The sequence below is a fragment of the Rhinolophus sinicus genome, chromosome 14 (genome assembly GCF_057876585.1).
Source record: "Rhinolophus sinicus isolate RSI-liver-muscle chromosome 14, RSI-T2T, whole genome shotgun sequence".
NCBI classification, from domain to species: Eukaryota; Metazoa; Chordata; class Mammalia; order Chiroptera; family Rhinolophidae; genus Rhinolophus; species Rhinolophus sinicus.
In genome coordinates, this window is record NC_142514.1 from 160,843,882 (window position 1) to 160,864,702 (window position 20,821).

The following is a 20,821-nucleotide window of genomic DNA, read 5'->3' on the forward strand; positions in this document are numbered from 1 at the left end:
AGACATTTAAAAGGAGTCACTGTTACTACTGTCAATTCAGGAACAATGTTTATTTTATTTATGAAATAAAAAAAATTGTAGTCAGCTATGGTGCAAAAGAAACAAAATAAGAGCATTGCATCTGCATAAAAAAAATTCAGTTTGTTCACCCACACAGCAGTATGAAGCCTGCCATGTTTTCAGTCCTAGAAAAAGGTACTGAGAATATAGCAGAAAACAAGAAAGTTAAGAACTTACATTTTTGAGGGGAGAAGGCAGAAAAATAAATTATCTTAATCAAGTAAGATAGCTATGACAAATGAGTTATAAATAAAACAGAGAAATAGAATAGAGAGTGATAAGAGATAGGTGTTAATTACGATGGCCAGGGAAGGTGATTTAAGGATGGGATATGTTATCTGAGACCTGAATGGCTGTGAAGGTGCCAGCCTATGAAGATCTGAGGAAAGATGCAGAGGAAATTGCAAGTGCAAAGAAGCGCTGGCCACAATAACTGTTGAACTCAAAGAAAAGAGAGAAGACTACGGCGATTGAAGTGTGGTGAGTTCGAGAGAGTAAGAGAGTAGAAATGAGAAGCAGCTGGAGAGATCAAAGGGGGCCATGATGTGTTAGGATTTATGGACAAGATAAGGGTTTGGATTTATTCCAAGTGCAAAGGGTTATCTGTTCAGATTTTAAGCATGAATATGATGTAATATGATTTGCATTTTTTAAAAAAAGATTGTATTGCTTATTGTGTGGGGAACTGAATATGAATGGGCAAGAGGCAATACGGAAATTACTATCAAGGCTACTGCTATTGCTCAGGCAAGAAATAATGAGAGCCTGAACTAGGGGGGTAGCAGTAGTGGTGGAGAGATGTGAAATGGGTCCTGTACTCAAATAGTCAGCTAAAAATTATATGGAGTAAATCCAGAACACATTCAGTAACATATATGTGTGGTTCATTGCCTGACAATCAGGAACATAGCTAAGAAGTTCACACAAAGGCGTAGTACATGCGTATATTAATTTTACATAATTTAAAATCAATAGAAACCACTTTCTGTGAAACCATGAAGCATTTCCACATGCACAGTTACAGAAAAGTTCCTAAATGTCTTTCCCTCAAATTTGGCATTCTCTTGTTACTGACATCCCCTTCCCTCACCCCCACTCAACAGGCTGGTGGTCCTGCCCTCACTGAGGAGCTCTGATCCAAGTAAACGCAGATGTCTTCGAATTGGTTTCTTCCCCTCTCCAGTTTGGATGCTCATGGACTTGAGGCAGCAGATACCCTTTGGAGTTTGAGGATATGATTTCTTATTTAGAGATGCTGGGTGTTATTATCATGCTGGGATAGGGAAAAGGAAAGAAAAGTAAGGCTAAGTAGGAAATGGTTCTAGAATAAGGGTGGCTGATAGAAGAAAAGTGAATTAAAACAGACTCGGGCTCCTAGGAAGTTGTACAATGTGAAGGAATGATTTAAGTTAACAGAACGATGTAGAAAGGGCATCTCTTTTGAGGCTAGACACTCTAAGTTCTCGGCAAACTCATCTCTAGACATCCCCAAACAACTGAAAAAGACTGCTCTTCTGTTCCAGACATAGACATCCTATGATTTCAGATACAGGGACTGACTGCTCCACTCCCAGTATCTTGTTAATTATTGCATTTTACTCCTTATAAATAAGTCAACACATTTTAATCCATATTTGGTAAAGCCTGAAAATGCAAAATGTAGTCCTGTAACAAATGTGTTTGATCAAATAATATTCAATATGCATGATATTAGAACCTCTTCTTTTTGATAGGTAAGGATAGAAAGGCACTGAATACTTGAAGAATTTCTCACTAGAAGAACTAGTACTTGGTTGCTCTTGCTTTAGAAACACCCATAGTATAAGAAAGGTTATGAAGGTTAACTACGAAAAAGACAACCAATTTGAGCCAAGGCAGTAACCTGAGTAGAGGCGTCTCGCTTCCCTTCCAGATTCCCTCGGAAATGCCCACAGAGTAGGTATAGGACAACACTTGCCCTATCGTGGGTAATAAGAGTATCATCTGCATGCCAGGGCACGGGAAAACTTCATGAAGGGTATTGTGTTGCAAGAACTGGAATAAAGGCAGGCATGGGAAACACCTTATAATAGTCCCCCACTTCATCCTTCAGTGCTATCCCTCGGAGTTAAGTGAAAGGCACTGGCAGAATGTCATTAATGTCCCTTAAATTAAGAACAGAACTGAGGGAGAAAGGTAGAGACAAGGCCACGGGATATAGCAAAATGTCACCATGTGAATATGAACAGTAGCACTAAGAGGCCCGAGGCCACTCAATGTAGACAGGAAACTGAAGGGAAAGTGCCCAATCGTGTGGGCCCTGCCTGCTCCCAGCACGGGTGGCCACTAAACACATGAATGAGAAGCTACTGGGCAAAGAGGTCAAGTTTCCAGCCGAGACTACCCGTGGCTCTGGTTCCTTTCCTCCACTCCCTGGGCTGTTATGTCCATGAAGAGAAAGCATGTTCTCCCTATTTCTGAACCTTAATTTTGACTTGGTTATCAGCAAGCACATGCCTATACGAAAAATAACAATGGCATGGCAATGAATAGCAACAGTGGACTCTAGACATCAATGAAGCAATGTCTTCACAGTACTTAGAAAATGATGTCCAACCTAGAATGCTATGCATGGTCAAACGGTCAGAAACTATATTGCCGTACATGCATTGTCTCAAAAAATTTTACTTTCTATGCACCAATTCTCCAGAACCTATTGGGGGATATATTTCTATAAAATAAGAAAACAAGAAAGAACAAGTGGAAAAAAAGCAAATACTACATACAGAAGCCTTAAAGCCATCCAATAAAGAGAATTTAACACGTCTTAGCTCAACAGGGAACAATATTTACTTGAAAACACTCTAGAGGTTTATCTAAAATAAGGTGAAAAATAGTTTTGGCACGATGGTGTAAGGAAGAAAATACATATGTAACACAAAGGACTTAAATCATTATCTATTTAAAGTAAAAAAATAAGCAGATGATATCTAAAATTGGAAAAACATAAACAAGAATTAGCAGTATAAATTTGAAATTTAGAAATTAAGAGAAAAAAACAGCTGAAAGGGGAATAAAAATTCGGAATGCGTAACAACAGGTCAAGGAATACTTCCATAAACATGATAGTACTTGCTATTTTTCTAAATTATGTACATGCGCTATTTTTATAAAATATATAAACTGAAATTTAAAAGTAGGTGGAGGTGGAGAGGGGACAGAAAAAAGGAGAGAAGGGGGAGTCTGAGGGAGACAGACACAAACACACATACATGGACACAAACAAATGCAAGAGCTTTTATGGAAAAAAAATTAATCAAACTTTGGGTCTACAAAGAAAAAAAGCAGACCAAAACATATTGCTTGCTGTCCTGGGATAGGTAGACCAACTAATAAAAACTACGAAGCTTTACGTTCAACAGTCTAACTGAAACACGCAAGCAAATAACATGAAGTGGAATAAGCAATCAAACAGAAGAGCAAAATGAATATTCTACACCTAGGGAAGATAGGAAAGATCTTATTTTACTTACTCTACACTGCTTTACCCCCTCACATCCCTACTGTGTTTCCCCAAAAATAAGACCTAGCTGGACAATAAGCTCTAATGTGTCTTTTGGAGGAAAAAAAATTAGACTGAGTCTTATTCTACTATTAGACCTGGTCTATAATATAATATAATATAATATAATATAATATAATATAATATAATATAATATAATATAATATAATATAATAAATATAATATATGATATAATATAAAATATAAATATAATACCAGGTCTTATATTAATTTTTGCTCCAAAAGACGCATTAAAGCTTATTGTTCGGCTAGGTCTTATTTTCGGAGAAACAGGATACTCATGCTTTCCCTAGCATGTAACAGAAAGGAAGACAGCACAATTACCTACCTAGTAGAATTTGAAAAGGGCTAATAAAAATTGTGAATCAATTAATCACCAGAAAGAAATCATCCAATATAATGAGAAATAGGCAGAATGGATTTAAAGTTATGAATCCCAGGAATAAAGAAAAATTCATCCAGGGAACAGGTAAACCACTTGTGAAATGTGACTGTTAGCATGTATATACTGATGTGCTGAAAAGTTTATAGAGAATAGAAGTAGAAATAAAAATAAAAGTTACGATAGCAAAAACTCTAAGAAATAAAAGACATTGTATACTGGGGAGCCAAAAAAATGTATACATGACTTGTATTTATCTTTTGTTATTGGCATATATTATTACAATTTTAATACAGTTTTTTCCTTTCTTAAAATGTGTATACATTTTTTTGGCACCCTCGTTATAAGGACATGGATTTAATCACTTTGCTTTCAGATATCACAAGTGTCCTAAAGATCTCCAGCTTTAGTTTTATATTTCTTATACCTATCTTTACATTCACATTGAGATTCCATATGAAGACAAGATATATTGTACGTTAATTTTTTTATAGGTTTGTTGACAAATATTCAGATGATAAAACAGAGAGGATGTTATTTTAAGAATTAACAGATTTTTTACGAATTAATGTTTTCAGACTTTTGGGGTAGATACCCAGAAGAGGGATTGCTTGGTCATACAGTAATTCTATTCTTAATTTTTTGAGGAACCGTCACACTGTATTCCATTATGGCTGTACCAATTTACATTCCCACCAACAGTGTATGAGCGTTTCTTTTTCTCCACAACCTCTCCAACACTTGTGATTATTTGTCTTATTGGTAATAGCCACTCTAACAGGTGTGAGGTGGTATCTCATTGTCGTTTTGATTGCATTTCCCTAATAGCTAGTGAAGTTGAGCATTTTTTCATATATCTCCGTTGGCTGTCTGCTCGTCTTTTTGGGAGAAATCTCTGTTTAGGTCCTCTGTCCATTTCTTAAATGGATTGTTTGCTTTTTTGTTGTTGAGTTGTACGAGTTCTTTTGGATATTAGGCCCTGATCGGAGGTGTTGTTTGCAAATATCTTCTCCCATTCAGTTGGTTGCCTATTTGTTTTGTTGATTGTTTCTTTTGCTGTACAGGAGCATTTCAGTTTGATATAGCTCCATTCATTTAATTTGCTTCTATTTCCCCACACTTTGAGGTCATATTCATAAAATCCTCTCTGAATCTAAGCTCCGTAAGTTTAGTACCTATATCTACCCCTACGTTCATTGCAGCATTATTCACCGTGGCCAAGACATCAAAGTGTCCTTCGATAGATGATTGGATAAAGAAGGTGTGGTATATATACACAATGGAATATGGCTCAGCAGTAACAAAAGATGAAACACTGCCATTTGTGACAATATGGATGGATCTTGAGATTATCATGCTAAATGAAATAAGTCAGACAGAAAAGTCGAGAACCATATGACTTCATTCATATGTGGGATATAAAACTAAAAGCAACAAATGAACAAGACAAACAAAAACATCATAGACACAGACAGCAGTTTAGTGGTTACCAGGGGGTAAAGGGGGAGGGGAGAGGGTAGAACAAGGATAAGGGGATCAAATATATGGTGATAGAAGGAGAACTGACTCTGGGTGGTGAACATACAATGTGATATATAGATGATGTATTACAGAATTGTACACTTGAAATCTATAAAATTTTCACTCCAATATATTGAATAAAGATTAAAAAAAAGAATCAGCAGATTTTTTATTACTATTTTCAAATTAACCAGACTATATATAAATCTAAAGAACAGTTGGGAACTACCTGGAGAGAAATTGTTCAATGAAAAGTAAATTAGGTATTACTTTACATATAAAGGTCTAATACAATTATCCTGAAATTCCAGATGATCTTTTAAAAGTGTATTAATACCTCACATAGTTGAAACAGCATATTAGTGATGTAACAATATAAAGCATTTATGATCACCATTTTTAGAGGCATGAAGCTTTTCTTAAAAATGACTATTTAGTAAAAATGCATATACAATGCTAGAAACTTACTGATAAACTCCTAGTTTAGGGAAAAGGGTAGGCAGCAAAGGTCATATGATTACATAATATAACTTTCGAAATGATTATGTGTAGGATTTTAAAAGTGATCAGAGATCGGCCTACTGAAAGACACAGAAGAGCCTCTCCTCTAAATCCTACAATAGGTTTTGTTTAATGAATCCAATCTTAGTCTTTGTAATACTCATCCATTAATAGTTTAGGAAACATTTTAAAATATTTATATGATGCTTTAAGGCATCTTGTATACAACTGAAAATGCGCATTTCAGAATAAAGTGGTTAGTGTTCTATTCATCTGTTCCTGCATTATGGCTAGAGTTTCCCGCTTCAAAAAGTTTGTTTACTGTAAGCCCATATACAGACTTAAAAAGGAAGTCAGAAAAAACATTTTGTTGAGACTGCCAAGTTTTAGAAGCCTTTCAAAAGACTTTTAAGTATTAAAACCACTTTTAAAATGAACTCTAAATGGGAACACTAAAGTTGTGGGTTAGATGGAAGAAAAAAATACAATTTTCATCAGTAAAAGTCCAGATTCTAACACAATGTTACCTGGATTACAACATAAGTACATTAACATTTATGTAGTTTGTGTATTATTGTATAGAATAGAAAGTTATTAATATAAGCTATAGCTTAAAATAAAAACGAAAACAGTGAAAATTATAATAAAATTAGAATTAATTTGCTTGGTCCACTAAATTGTTTGCTAAGTGGTTAAAAGAAATTATGACTAAATATTTGATATTGGTTTAGTGGTCAATAAAGAAGTAAACAACGCTCATGACACTTGCCATCTCTGTCCCCTAAACTTCGGGGATTTTTAAAGAAAATGATCAACTAATGGCAATGTAATAAAAGCAATACATTGGATATTTTCACTTTGTTAATGAAATATATGCAAGTCTCATGAAGAAGTATATGAAAAAGAAATTAGACAAATTGACTGCTTATACCTCAAGAGAAATATCTAAAAACGTACTTATGGGTTGTATTGTTCTTTAAGCTATTGAAGTCCATCTGTGAACATAATCTAGCCTACTTGATTATTTCTATCTTTCCAATATTTCATTTCTCCAAGAGGTCTACCGTGCAGATTTAGCTAAGGATACTAAAATGTTTCCAGTAGGAAGAAAAAAAAAAACAGTTGTTTCATGTCTACCTTTCTAAAAGTAGTTTTAAGAAGTTTCAGTGTATTTTTACTTTTAAAAGATTTTTTTAAAATAACATTTATTTTTTATTATAAAAAAATTCCTTAAATAGGCCCTGAGATTAAATGTTACATATATTAATATATGTATATAGGTAATGTTTTATTACATATGCCACTTCTTACATAATCCTGCGAATATACCAGAATATTATATAATTTAAGATATATTTTATATAATATCTTGGTACATTAGCAAATCAGGGAAGAAGAAATAAAGTGATGATGTAAATGAACTAAACCACCTCAGAAGGAGAAGTTGGTAACATCTAAGCATAGATGAATGAAGAAACAGCATATAAGCATACTGTCTAGAAATATTAGGTAATGCTAGAAGTTTAAGTCATCCAGCATATATTTCAGCAGAAAATAGAAAAAACAAAGTTGTTTTATGTCTATGTTCCTAAAGGTAGTTTTAAGAAATGTCAGTATAGTTTTACTTTAAATTATTCTTTTAATTATTGTAAGAAATGCTCTTAAATGAATAAATTATTAATGACAAGTCACATCTGCCTATTACAGAGGAAAAATAACTTAAAACTTACACATCAATGTTTCCTAGTAGCAAAAATGCAAGGCCCAAGGAATATAAACCCTTACCGACTTTACCTATGACATTCCTGTGTCATAGAAATCATGTAGTTTAGCAATCTACATTTTCTTTCTTCCTCTTTTTTTTACTAAATTCCCACTTCAAAATGGTGGTCCTAATTCCTGAATAACTACAAACCACCAGGAAAGTCAGTGAGATCATCTCACATACAGAACCAGGATTTAGTACTAAATGATCTCAGTGGTCATTACAACTTTCTTACTTTATAATTGGTTGCTCACAGTTACAAAGTAACATGCTGAAAGTCATAGTATCAATCATAATTGCTGTTGGCAGACCTGAAGTCTCTTGTCGATTTACCAGGGAAAGTCAGGTAAAGAAACCAAGTAATACAAAGTAATAACGTGTATAGTTATAGTGAAGACTTAAATATGCCAACTTTTCTTCACAGACCCAAAAATATGAGTAGAAGGCACTATACCATTTCATCACTCCATAACTGAGATGCTGTCATAAATGTGGATACCTTTATAATACATTTATAACTCATAAAAATAGATACCTTTATAATTTAAATTGGGTTACATAAAATTAAAAGCCACCATGAAAGAAAGAAAAAAAATTGTATCCTATATGGCAAAGGGTTTAGAGCTTTTTTACATTTATATTATGTATATTTACGTGTGTGTGTGTGTGTGTGTGTGTGTGTGTGTGTGTGTGGTCAGATGTCTATCAATCTGTCTATCTATCTATCTATCTATCTATCTATCTATCTATCTATCTCTTTTACAAAAATAAAAAAGAAAAATTAAAAAAAATAGCAGAAAAATAAGGCAAAGGAAATGAACAGGTAATTAATTCAGAATGAACTACAACTGAACAAAAAGCACATGAAAAATGTTCACCATCATTACCCATTTATGGTGGTAGACTGCATAGTTATAATACTTTTGGAGACTAATTTGACAATGAATATCAAATGCTTTAAAAATATATATACCTCTTGATCTAGCTATTTTACTTTTTAGGGGGTTAGCCTAAGGAAACAATTAGCCAAGTTGCAAAATAAACACATACACACACAGATTTTTCTTTTCTTAACACTCATGTTACCGTGTTTCCCCAAAAATAAGACCTAGCCAGACAATCAGCTCTAATGCATCTTTTGGAGCAAAAATTAATATAAGACCCGGTCTTTATAATTAATAATATAATATAAAATAATATCAGGTCTTACATTAATTTTTGCTCCAAAAGATGCACTAGAGCTGATCGTCTAGCTAGGTCTTCTTTTCAGGGAAACACGGTAATATGTGAGTGAGGAGGTATTTTAGGAAACTATGCTAAATTAAAATTAGTTGGTAAAGTTCTAAAGTGAAATCAAATATTAATATATGTATTTTGATACACACTTCTAGTCTATAAATGATTCAATTTCTTTACTAATCATAAATCTGGATTCTTTTTAACAGCTTTGACTCATGGAATTCATAGTTGCAAATGATACAGGTGAATGGATTTTAACTACTTAAAGGCATGTAACCTTAAGGTACTACTATTGAATTAACCAAACTAATACACATTTTATAATACACTCATAAGACACTATTGTGGTTATTATAATATTAATGTCTATTCAGATAATATCAGTTATTTAAAATACTACAAAGACAGAATATATTTTCCCATGTATTCAGAATTGTCATAGTCCTTTAAATGAATTCAGCACTCTGAGGAATAAATCAACCATAACTTTCTGATACTTGTCTCTGTGGCAAATAGGAGATACCATATTTCCCTCTCAGGCTTGTTTTCCTCATACTCAAACTTATTTAATAGGGGGAAAAAAGACATGCACAGAACTTTTTAAATTTACAGTAACATGTGCAGTTACAGACGAATAACTGAACACAGACTTGTGTACAAGACTAAAGGCTAAATGAAATGTATTTAGGCTACAAGCATGACTTCTGTTTATTGGTAATGATTAAATTTTGTTGCCAAATGGAAAAATATATGGAAGGTTTAGTTGATATACATTTTTGCAGCTTCATATTAGAAATTATTATAGAGATTTCCTATTTTTTAAACGACATTTCCTTGTATTCAAGTAATTTTAGGGGAAACTGAAACTTATACTAGAACTCTATATTCAATCAGAATATCTACACTATAGTTGTACTAGTATCTTTTATTGTACTTTAAGATAAAACCACTGACATGGGGTGCAAAATTTAGGAAAAGAAAAGGTTAGAGACAGAAATATTACCAAATGTGAGTTTCCAGATGGATAATGAGGAAATCTTGACTTTTCATTTAATGTCAGAAATTTTATCAGTTCCATAAATAAGCTTTCCTGCCAGCACCCCCATCCTGCATGGCACTCAGTGCACTTTCTGTTTTCCAGACCCAAAATAGGTGCATGTTTTACTTCAAGTCAACAGACAAGTAGTTTGGAGGCAAAGATTTCAAGTCAAACATCTATCCGAAAATCAAGTACTCACATTGGTAAAGTATTAAAATTAACAAAATTTAAAAAGTTAGTTTCTTCTTAAATTAGAAGTACTATAGGCTTATTAATATAAGAAAAATAAAAAGTCCATATAATAAACATACAAAATATTATACCTAAGGATATCTTTAATAACAAGTGTATAAGACATTGTGAGGAAAATTTAAAACTTTGCTGAGGAACATACAAGAAGATAATGAATATTGAGAGACAAACTACTCTAGAAAGAGAAGATTTGATATGTAAAAATATGAAGACAAAAATTTATTTATAAATTTTAAAAATGTTTTATTTCCTCAGATTTGGAAAAAAATATTGTAAGATTGATTTTTTTAGTCAGGAACAACTAAGAACATTTAAAAAAAAAAAAGAAGACTAACAAAGGGGGACCAGCATTGCTATAGATAAAAAATTATATAAATCATCAGTTATTAAAATGACAACTAGCTCAAGGATAGAGAAAAAAGTAAAGTAATAGGATAGAAATCCAATAAACAGAATTCTATATGACTACTTACTCTATGCAAAACAAGGGTGCCATAAGGATGAATTGTCAATATATGATACGAGAATGACAGGCTCTTTTGAAAAAATTTAGATTCTTGCCTGTTGTTATCTTACATTAAAATAAATTAGGAGAAAATGGAAGTGAAAATTTTAAAACTTAAAGATGAAAGGCTTTCCAAAGAATGATCCCAAAAGCAGAGAGAGAGAGAGAGAGAGAGAGAGAGAGAGAGAGAGAGAGAGAGAGAGAGAGAAGCTATTTTGTTCCAGAAGTTTTAAAATTTCAGTATTAAACAAGACATCTCAAAAAAAGAGTAAATGATAAACTTGAAAGTACCTTTGTAATATGCATCTTACAGGAAAGAGTTAGTATCTCTTGATGATCTCACCCAGTCCTATGGCTTGAAATATCATCTAAATGTTAACAACTCTCAAATTTATATTTCAATTTAGACTTCTCCTCTGAACTCCAGATTCTTATATCCAACTACTTACATGATGTCTCCACTTGGATGCACCTTAGACAAATTAAAATGGCTCAAATTGAACACCTCATCTTCTACCACCCCCACCCCAGAAACCTGTTTCACCTGAAGTCTTCCCCATCTCTTTTAAGATGACTCGATTCTTTCAATACTCTTGAAGAATATTAAGAGTCATCCTTGACCTTTCTTTCTCTCACATCCCAAATCCAATTTGTTAGGAAATCATGTTGGCTCTATCTTCGAAATATATTAGAATCTGACCACTTCTCACGAACTCCCACTGCTACCAATCCTGGTCTGAGACACCACCATTTTTTAATTGGGTTATTGAAATGGGCTCCTTTTACTACCCTTGCCATGCTACAGTCTATTTTCAACACAGTAGCCAGAAGAATGTTTTTAAGACATGACTGAGATATTACTTTTCTGCTCCGATCATGCCATGGTCCCTTGTTGTGTTCAGAGTAAAAGCCTACATCCTTATAATGACCTACAAGGTTCTAAGAGATCTGCCTTCCTTCCCTTTATCTCCATGATCTCATCACTATCTACTTTCCTTCTCTTTTCACCTTTACATCAGCAGTTACATGTCCTTCTTACCATTCCTTGAATATGCAAAGCAAACACCTGTGTTAGAGATTTTGCACTGCTTGGTCTTTCTACCTGAAAACAAATGACTCTTCTCCCAGATGTTCACATGGCTAACAATGTGAACTCATCCAAATTTTATCAGTGAGGCCCTCCCTGACCATGCTGTTTAAAGTAGCAATCTCTCCCCAATCCCACTCCTAAACTGTTTCTTTCTTTTTCCATAGCATGCACCACCTTCTAAGAGTCTGTTCAATTTACTTATTATATTTATTGTCTTTCCCCCTGCACTAGAATGTAAGCTCCATGAGGAAGATTGTTTCTTTACTTTGGTGTATCCTTAGCATTAGATAAGTGCCTGTGTAGGGAAGATGTTGAGAAAATTTGCCTTCATTGGCTGTTATCTTTTGTCTGTTAGCTTTTTGTTCCCCCACATGAGAGACTGCATGTGGGGTTCCCTCATGTGAGAGACTGTACGTGAGGTACTGTGTAGCTTTTTGTTCCCTCACATGTGGAAGACTGTATGTGAGGTTTGTCCCAGACTAACTCTGAGGTGTTTTTTTTTTTGGTTTTTTTGTGTGTCTATTTTGCCAACATCAGCAGATGAGGTAGAAAAGTAACTAAGTTATAAAGTAACTAAGTAACTAAGGCACATTGCCAGGCTTTAGAAGGCCTTGGGCCGATGGTCCCAGGCGAGAACAGTAGGCATCATTTGGCCAAATGAACTAGCCCTTCAGCCGGATAAACAAAATTTTTATCACAGTAACTGCCAGACCCTCCCAGAACTGGCCCTTCATTCCCTGAGGGGGAGGCAGGAACAAGGAGCTTGGCTCTAGGGTACATCTGAGAAAATATATGTCAGACCTCAGTTGGCAGTGTAATTTTTGTCTTTTGTCATTGGTGATTCTTCATCATTTTAACATTTTGGAAACTCGTATACAACATGCAGCTTACACCACCAGGAGACTCCCTGACTTCCAGCTGCTGACCTGGTGAGGTCTGGCTGATTCCCGATCTAACCAGGGTTGTTCCCCATGGTTAGCCTTCTTGAGAACTGGTTAGCTTTTTAGAAACTTGTATGCAGCTTGCAACTTATAACATCAGGAGATGCCCTAACTTCCAGAAACAACAACAATAATGACAACCACGGCAACAGCAGCAACATTCTTGGGAACTTGGTAGCATTTTGGAAACTTGTATGCAGCTTGCAGCATCAGGAGATGCCTCAGTTTTCCAGCCACGGACCTGGCTAGGTTTTGATTCCTGACCTTTCCACTGTTGTTTCCCCATAGATTGGTAAGCTTTTGGCACCTACTGTAATAGTTGTTATCCTACAGAGTTTATTACTGCACTTAAATACTCCTTATTGATGTTATTTGTATATTTAGCCAAGTAATTTTTTATCAATAATAAACATATATGGGTATGTCTTAAACATATATATATATATATATACACATATATACTCCTTTAGCATAACATTGTTATCTATATATAGTTTAGTCTTAACCACCTTTACTTTCTATCATTAGCACATTGTTTTAATAGGCTTTGTCTTTTGCTATTGCATATTGCTAAATAAATTGATTAGATACTGCTAAATAAATTAATTAGTCCCTCTCTAGAGCGTGCTCCTTTTTCTTTTCCCCGCTTGTCATTACAGACTGGCACATAGTAAAAGCTAAGTAAATATCACTGAATGAATGAATAAATATCCGTACCATAACCTCTTGTAAATAAGTAACAATTTTTACAAAAGATGACTACGCCAGAAAAATGTTCAAATGATGGTTTAGGTCATTCATGGAAAAGAAAATAGATTCTTAAATAGACGAAAAAAATGGAACTATATTATATATTAGTAAACAAAGGAAACATGAAAAGAAGATAATATTTATAACTATTAAACTGGCAAAGAATCAGTAAGTAATCAGTAAAGACAAAATAGGGAGAGAGAATCCAAAAGTTTAAAAATTTAATAAGATACATCAACCAATGACAAAGTATGGGCATTCTTTGGGTACTGATGTGAAAAAACTGTAAACAAAGAAATCATTTATGAGACAATGAGGGAATCTGAATACTGATTAGATATTTGATGATATTAGGTATGAAGAAGGCATCGTGTTTTCTTTTAAGACACTAAGATGCATGTGGAAGAAATGACATACTACCTGAGATTTCCTTCAGAATAAATCCAGTGTACATGTAGATGGAGCAAAGAAAGCAGATGGGTTCTTAAGACTAGCCATGGAATAATTCTTAAAAGTTAAGTGATGAGTACATGGGGCTCATTATAGTATTCTTTGGACTTCTATGTGTGTTTAAAAATGATTTTCTAAAAAATTAAAAATGGAAAGTATTTTACTACCAAAAGCTGGTGAGGCTAAAAGGAGAAAATAGCTCATTTTCCTACACTGTTGATGGGCGTTAACGTTGGTATAATCAGATAGGGTAGGAGGAATTCCTTGGCAATATAGATTGCCAATATACAAAAAGTCCAGAAAGTCCACTTCTAGGAATTCATTATGGGAATAATCAGACATGATCACCAGGATAAATATATGTATTTGCTTAATGCAATATTATTTATAATAATAAAAATTTATTAAACAACCTAAATGCCTAATACAGTAAATTGATTATGGTTAAGCCCATCAGACTTTCAAAAACACAGTGTGTGTTTTAAATACAGAGAATTTAGTGGAGCTAGTAAACACTCTTTAAAGGTCCCTAAAACACCAGAAAAAAATTCATATCCGACAGCATTTAATATTTTTGAAATTTAACAATAAAACCACTTGACATTACCTATTTACAAGAGCACAGGAAAAAGTCAGTATACATGTGTAAGCTTAAGATGAATGAGACCCATTTGACTCATGTTTTGCTTAAGTTAAATCACTTCAATTTTACTTCTAAAATTTGTTAAGACTATCATTTATAGTATAATTTTGCAATGTGTGCTATCTGGGTATTGCTTCATGTCTTCAGAAATGCAAACGTAAGTTTTACTGCTTATGCTTTTTAAAATGAACTTCAATATTCTAAGAGCAAGAAAAATCAGTATTTATTAGTGGCCTCAGTTTATACTCCTTCGCTGTTATTCATCTTTGATTCTCTATTAATAATGAATATAAAATACGTAATTCAGGGAATAGACAAGATATACTAAGAAAATAATCTATAAAATCATGTGAACAAAATGTTAAAACAACAAACTAAGAAGAAGTGTAATAAAACAAAACTCACCTTTTATTACGTTTTCAAAAAATAAAGACAACATATTTATATAATACAACATTTAATAGACTTTCCTTTTGAAAATACTATGAAAAGGAACTAAGAGCCAAATAAATGTTTTGTTTTACTGCTGACAAGTATAGGCTATTCAATTACAATGTAAGTGAAATATGGATTTTTAAATAAGGAATAATGAGCATCATATAGCAGGTGGTCAGTATTTCTCCATCTTGGTGTTAAAACCATATTTCCTCTCCAACATCTTGAATACATTATATGGAAAGAATCAAGGCCCAAAAGGTATGAGAGAATCTGAAAAAAGTCTTCAGTTTTCTTCCCAAAGATCTCAACTAGGTCAGTTCCAATACTGATAATGCTTAACGAAAAGAAAAACTCTCTCTCTATAAATATATATATCCAACTTCCCTGTTATTTTAATGTAAAATATAACATAAGGAACTTAATAATAGAGACGCAGGTAATTCTGACCAATGTCTCTACTGAAGACAACTAAAAAAATCTGGACAAAATATAAAAAACAAATGTTTTGAAGGCACAGGAAGCTAACAAGATTGTGAAGAGTTGTAGGCAAGTATTAGGAGGTAGGTGGAGGCCAGGAAGGGAATGTCTGCATTTACAGGTATTTTCCCCCTTGGGGTTGTTTGCTGATGCTGAAGGAGGTGGCAGAAATGCTTAGCAACATTGTTGAGAGCCTTGGAGGTCTGGGGTGCTGGAACCGGAATCCAGGGCCCACTGAAAGGAGTTGTTCATAAACCGCCCTTGCTTTGAGTTGGGACCATGAACAGCTAAACACTAGAGAGTAAATCAGGGTTGGCATGTCCTTGCAGAAGCAGCAGTTCAGTTTCAAATGATCTTAGTCTCTAAAATTGGACTGAAGTAATTTTGGATTGCCATCAGGAGCCTAGAAGAAGCAAATGTAAATCCACCTGAAGGAAGACATTATTATAAGAAACCTCAAAGTATTTCTATAAACAATTCTGCAAATACATGTCTGATAAATAAAAATTAGCATGCATTTAAGGAAATGAAACCACATGAATGAAAACCAGAAGAAAGACATAACAGAAACAGGCCCAGCAGGTTCCAGACTTGGAACTTCTCAGATACAGACCTTAAAATAATTACACCCATTTGGTAGTGAGAATTTTGCAAAGAAATGGAAACTATAAAAAAGAATCAAATGGAAACTCTAGAACTGAGCTATAACTGAAATTAAGAACTTGATGGATTTAAGAACCATTTGACATGATTGAAAAAATAAACTACAGAATATGTGAAAGAAATTTCCAGGGAGAGAAAAAACAATGAAAAGCAGGGAAAATTAAAAGGCATGGATAAGACAATGAGAAGTTACTATGCAATAAAATTGGAATCCCAAAAGTAGAGGAGAGAGCAAAAGTGGCAGGAATAATATTTGAAGATATAATGTTTAAGAACTTTAGGAAAACTAATGAAAGATAACTGAGACACAAATTCAGAAAGGTCTGTGAACCCAAGTGGAAGTAGAAATAAAGTTACATAGGCACAATATAGCAAAACTACGAAAACCCAAAGAAATACAAAGAGAAAATATTTTAGGAAGCCAGAAGTCAGATTACATTCAAGGGACAACAACACTTAAGAATGAAAGCTGACTTCAACAGCAACAACTAAAGCCAGAAGATATTAAAATGATTTTTTTTTTTTAAGTGCTAAAAGAAAAGCCCAATAAACTAAAATTCTATACCCAGCAAAATAGTCTTCAAGAAAGTAAAGTAAAATATATACATTTTCAGATGCATAAAAATTAAGAAAATTCATCATCAGTAGACCCACTGTAAAGGAAATACAAAAGGTTCTTTAAATAAAAGAAAAATTATCCTGGATGAAGATGCAGAGGTGCTGAAAAGATGTAGAACAAAAAAAGTAAATGTGAACACTGACTGTATAGACAATAAAAATAACATCCTATGGTTTTAAAATATACAGAAAAATAAAGTACATTCTAACAATGATATATATGTCAGGAAAGGGTGAAAACAATGAAAGAAAAATAAGTTTCTAGCACTGTCTGAAAAGAGGGTGGAAGTAAAAAATAGTTACTTTGATAAACAGACTTGGATACATATTACCCAAAGGGTAACTACTAGAAAAATACAAAAGGAGTGTATAGATTCCAAGCTCATAGACGTGAAAACATAGGATATTAAATATTACTCCATTATTTCAAAGGAAAGTTCAAAAGAAAAGGAATTTAGAATAAACAGAACAATTAGAGGCAAATCACAAGATGGTAGATTTAAACCTAACTATCAATAAATTGAAGTAGATTAACTAAAATATACAGATTGATAAATGGAACGAAAAGGCAAAACCCAATTATGTGTTTATAAGAGACACGTTTGAAATAAATATAAGATTATAAAAAGGCTTAAGGTGAAAGAATTGGAAAAAAGATAAACCATAAAAACACTAGGCAAAAAAAAAGTGAGGTAGCTATATTAATATAGACCAAGTAAACTTAAAGTTAAGAAAAACTACTAAAAGAAGGGCATCTTATAATAAAAAGACATAAGAATTCTGAAATATACAAATGTAAAAATGTAATTTCAATAAAAGATAGCAACAAACCTCTCCCCCTGGATGCCTCAGCCCCTGGCATCTGTGAATGTGACATTATGTGGCAAAAGGAATTTTGTAGATGTAACTGAGGTTATGGAATTTTAAGACAGGGAGATTATCCTAGATTATCTATTCAGTGGGCCCAATCTAATCACATAAGCACTTAAAGCAGAGAACTTTCTCTAACCGTACGAGTAGGCAGTAAATATGAAGCAGAAGAGAAGGTCAGAGAGATTCAAAGCATGAGAATGATTTAACCTGCCTTTGTTGGCTAAGAGATAAAGTGATGAAGAGGGCCATGTGCCAGGGAATATGGGTAACCTCTAGAAAGTTAGAATGACCCTTGGCCAACAGCCAACATGAAAACACCGATCTCAGCCCTACAGCCACAAAGAACTGAATTCTGCTAACAACCAGAATGAGCCTAGAAGCACATTCTCCACTAGAACCTTCAAATAAGAGATTCAGCTGGCTGACACCTTAATTTTGGCCTTGTGAAACACTAAACAGATTAACCAATTGATCCTGCTGGATTTCTGACCTACAGAATTCTGAGATAAATCAATGTTATTTGAAGTTAATATGTTTGCGTTAATTTGTTAGGACAGCAACAGAAAACTGATACAAAATAGAAAAATCAACAGTAATAGAGGTAATTTTTAACAGGTCTTCTCGGCATATGATAGAACATAAATTAAAACAAAATCAGTGAGAAAAAGATTTGAAGAACACAAACAATGTGACCTAACTGACTTATACAGAATATTGCAACCAATGTCTGAAAAATATACTCTTTAAAAGCGTACTTGAGAAATTAACACTACCTAACTACAGGCTGGGTGTAAAGCAAGTCTTCCCAAACTTCAAAGGATTAGAAACATACAAATTGTTTTCTCCAAATACAATTCCATTAAGCTAGAAATCAATAGTCTAAAAATAGGATGGAATTTGCCACAGCTTTTTGATATTATAAAATGCTACATACGTCAAAGAAGAAATTATAACAGAAATCAGAAAATATTTTAACTAAATAATAATGAAAAATATTATGTATCAAAATATGTGGGATGAAGTGAAAGCTGTGTTTAAAGCTGTGCTAAAAATAAATCTATGGATATAAATGCATAAATTAGAAAAACTAGAAGCTGCAAAACTGTTATTCTCTGGGGCAATTGAGATCTTGCTCCCTGGCATATGTTATCAGCTTGGCTCAAATAACTCTTATAAAAAGTGGGGAAAAAAAAGGTAAAAATTAATGAACAAACATTCATCTTTATAAGTTAGAAACAAAAACAGCAACATAAACCTAGTGAAAGCAGAAGGAAATAAAAATAAGGGCAACAAGCAGATACAATGAAATAGAAAACAAAATATACAATGAAACAGAAAACAAATATCCAAGAGGAAAGAAACAAAAAAGTTATGAGTTTTTGTTGATTCGTTTGTCTTGTTCCTTTGTTGTTTTCAGTTTTATAAACCACATTCCAATAAACTTTAATTAAAAAACAAAACAAAACATTTGAGTGACAGTTCTGACAGGAAAGGATAATACTAAAATAAATAAAATCAAATACATAAATTATAGAAATTTGCCTCATCCCCTCTTAAAATCTATTGACATAACATCCGTGATGGAAAAAAGCAATACGTGACACAGGAGAAACTGGGTAACTTCTGAAAGTTGGAAAGCAGATGGATCAGATCAATGTAAGAACTAGAAGAGAAAAATCAGGACCCTAGCTATTATATATATATGTATGTATATATATATGAACTGCTTTTCCCCAACCTGTGATCTCAGAAAAAAAGGCTGGGGATAACTATAAACAATAATTAGCAGATCAACTACTTGACACTTACTGTGGTATTGTATGGTAAGCCTTGGAAACAAAGAACGCAGAGTAGGGCTTTGGGGAGATATAGACTTCCAGAAAGACCGAAAAGTTTGGAGGTCAGAGAGAAGAGCAGGAGGGGAGCTGTAACCAGAAGCAAATCTCTAAAGCACTCCAAACAAACAAACAAACAACCCCCAACCCTCAAACAAACTAATAAAAAAAACAGAAACTCCACCAATTCAAATGAGCAAAAGATACATCAGAGAAGATAAAACATCAGTAGTAATCAGAGAGTTGCAAATTGAAAAAGAATATACATTAGTCTGGTATTGCTGTTATTATTTTGGGTCAAGGTAAAGACAAAATGGAAAATTTTTGAGAATTTGACAGATTACTTCTTTTTTAAAAAAAAATTTTGTCCTCTGACTCAGCAAATCAGTTTCTAGGAATCAGGTATACATGCACAAATGCGAACATACAGGCATACTCTGTGATGCACTCTTCACCAAAAGAACAGTGGTCAAGTAAATTATGGTACATCTATTTTCTGGATTCTTACAACTGTTAAAAGAAGTAAGGTAGATTCATTATGTATGGACCTTAAAAATGTTCATAATAAAGAAGTAGTTGTAGATCAGTATATATAATGTGCTAGTATTCACACGAAACCTAACAAAAAGCTAAAGAGTTGGATTACCTAACACAAATTCTCTCTCTGCAAAGATGACCAAACTATTAACGGCATTTATCTCTAAGATAGAACACCAGATTGGGGTTCTGGGGACAGTCAAAGAGAGCATTCTACTTCTATATGTACCTCTATATTGTCAGAATTGTTTTAACCAAGATTTTATGTTAGTTTTGCAATTAAAATGTTCCACGTGCACTTTTATGAGGAGAGATATCAAATGATTTGCCAACAGAAAAACAGTAAATTCTATAGTTAGTTGATCTTAAGAAGAGCTTATTATATAAGTATTGATATTCTTAATTAAAATCTTTATCATAATGGAGGTTACATTTAAAAGAAAGATGGAAGAAACATTAGTCTATCAAAAATGGGTAACATAACTTAAAGGTTTTATTTCTAAAGTTACTTAGAACATCAAGCATAATTGCTCTTAGACCTTTGGTTATTGAAATGATTCCGAAGCTAATCTCCCCATTAATTCACACAAAATAGCCTAACCTATTAAAAAATAAACTGTGCTGTAGATTGATATGTAAAGGAGGCTACCCTTTAGAAATGTCATTATTTACTTAATAAA

At 33.4% G+C, this 20,821-nt stretch overlaps 1 protein-coding gene across 1 annotated transcript in view; it reads right to left on the minus strand.

Moving 5' to 3' along the window:
• KIF18A (kinesin family member 18A) overlaps positions 1-20,821 on the minus strand; it is an 80,373-nt gene that overhangs the window by 13,434 nt on the left and 46,118 nt on the right. The window lies entirely within an intron of this gene.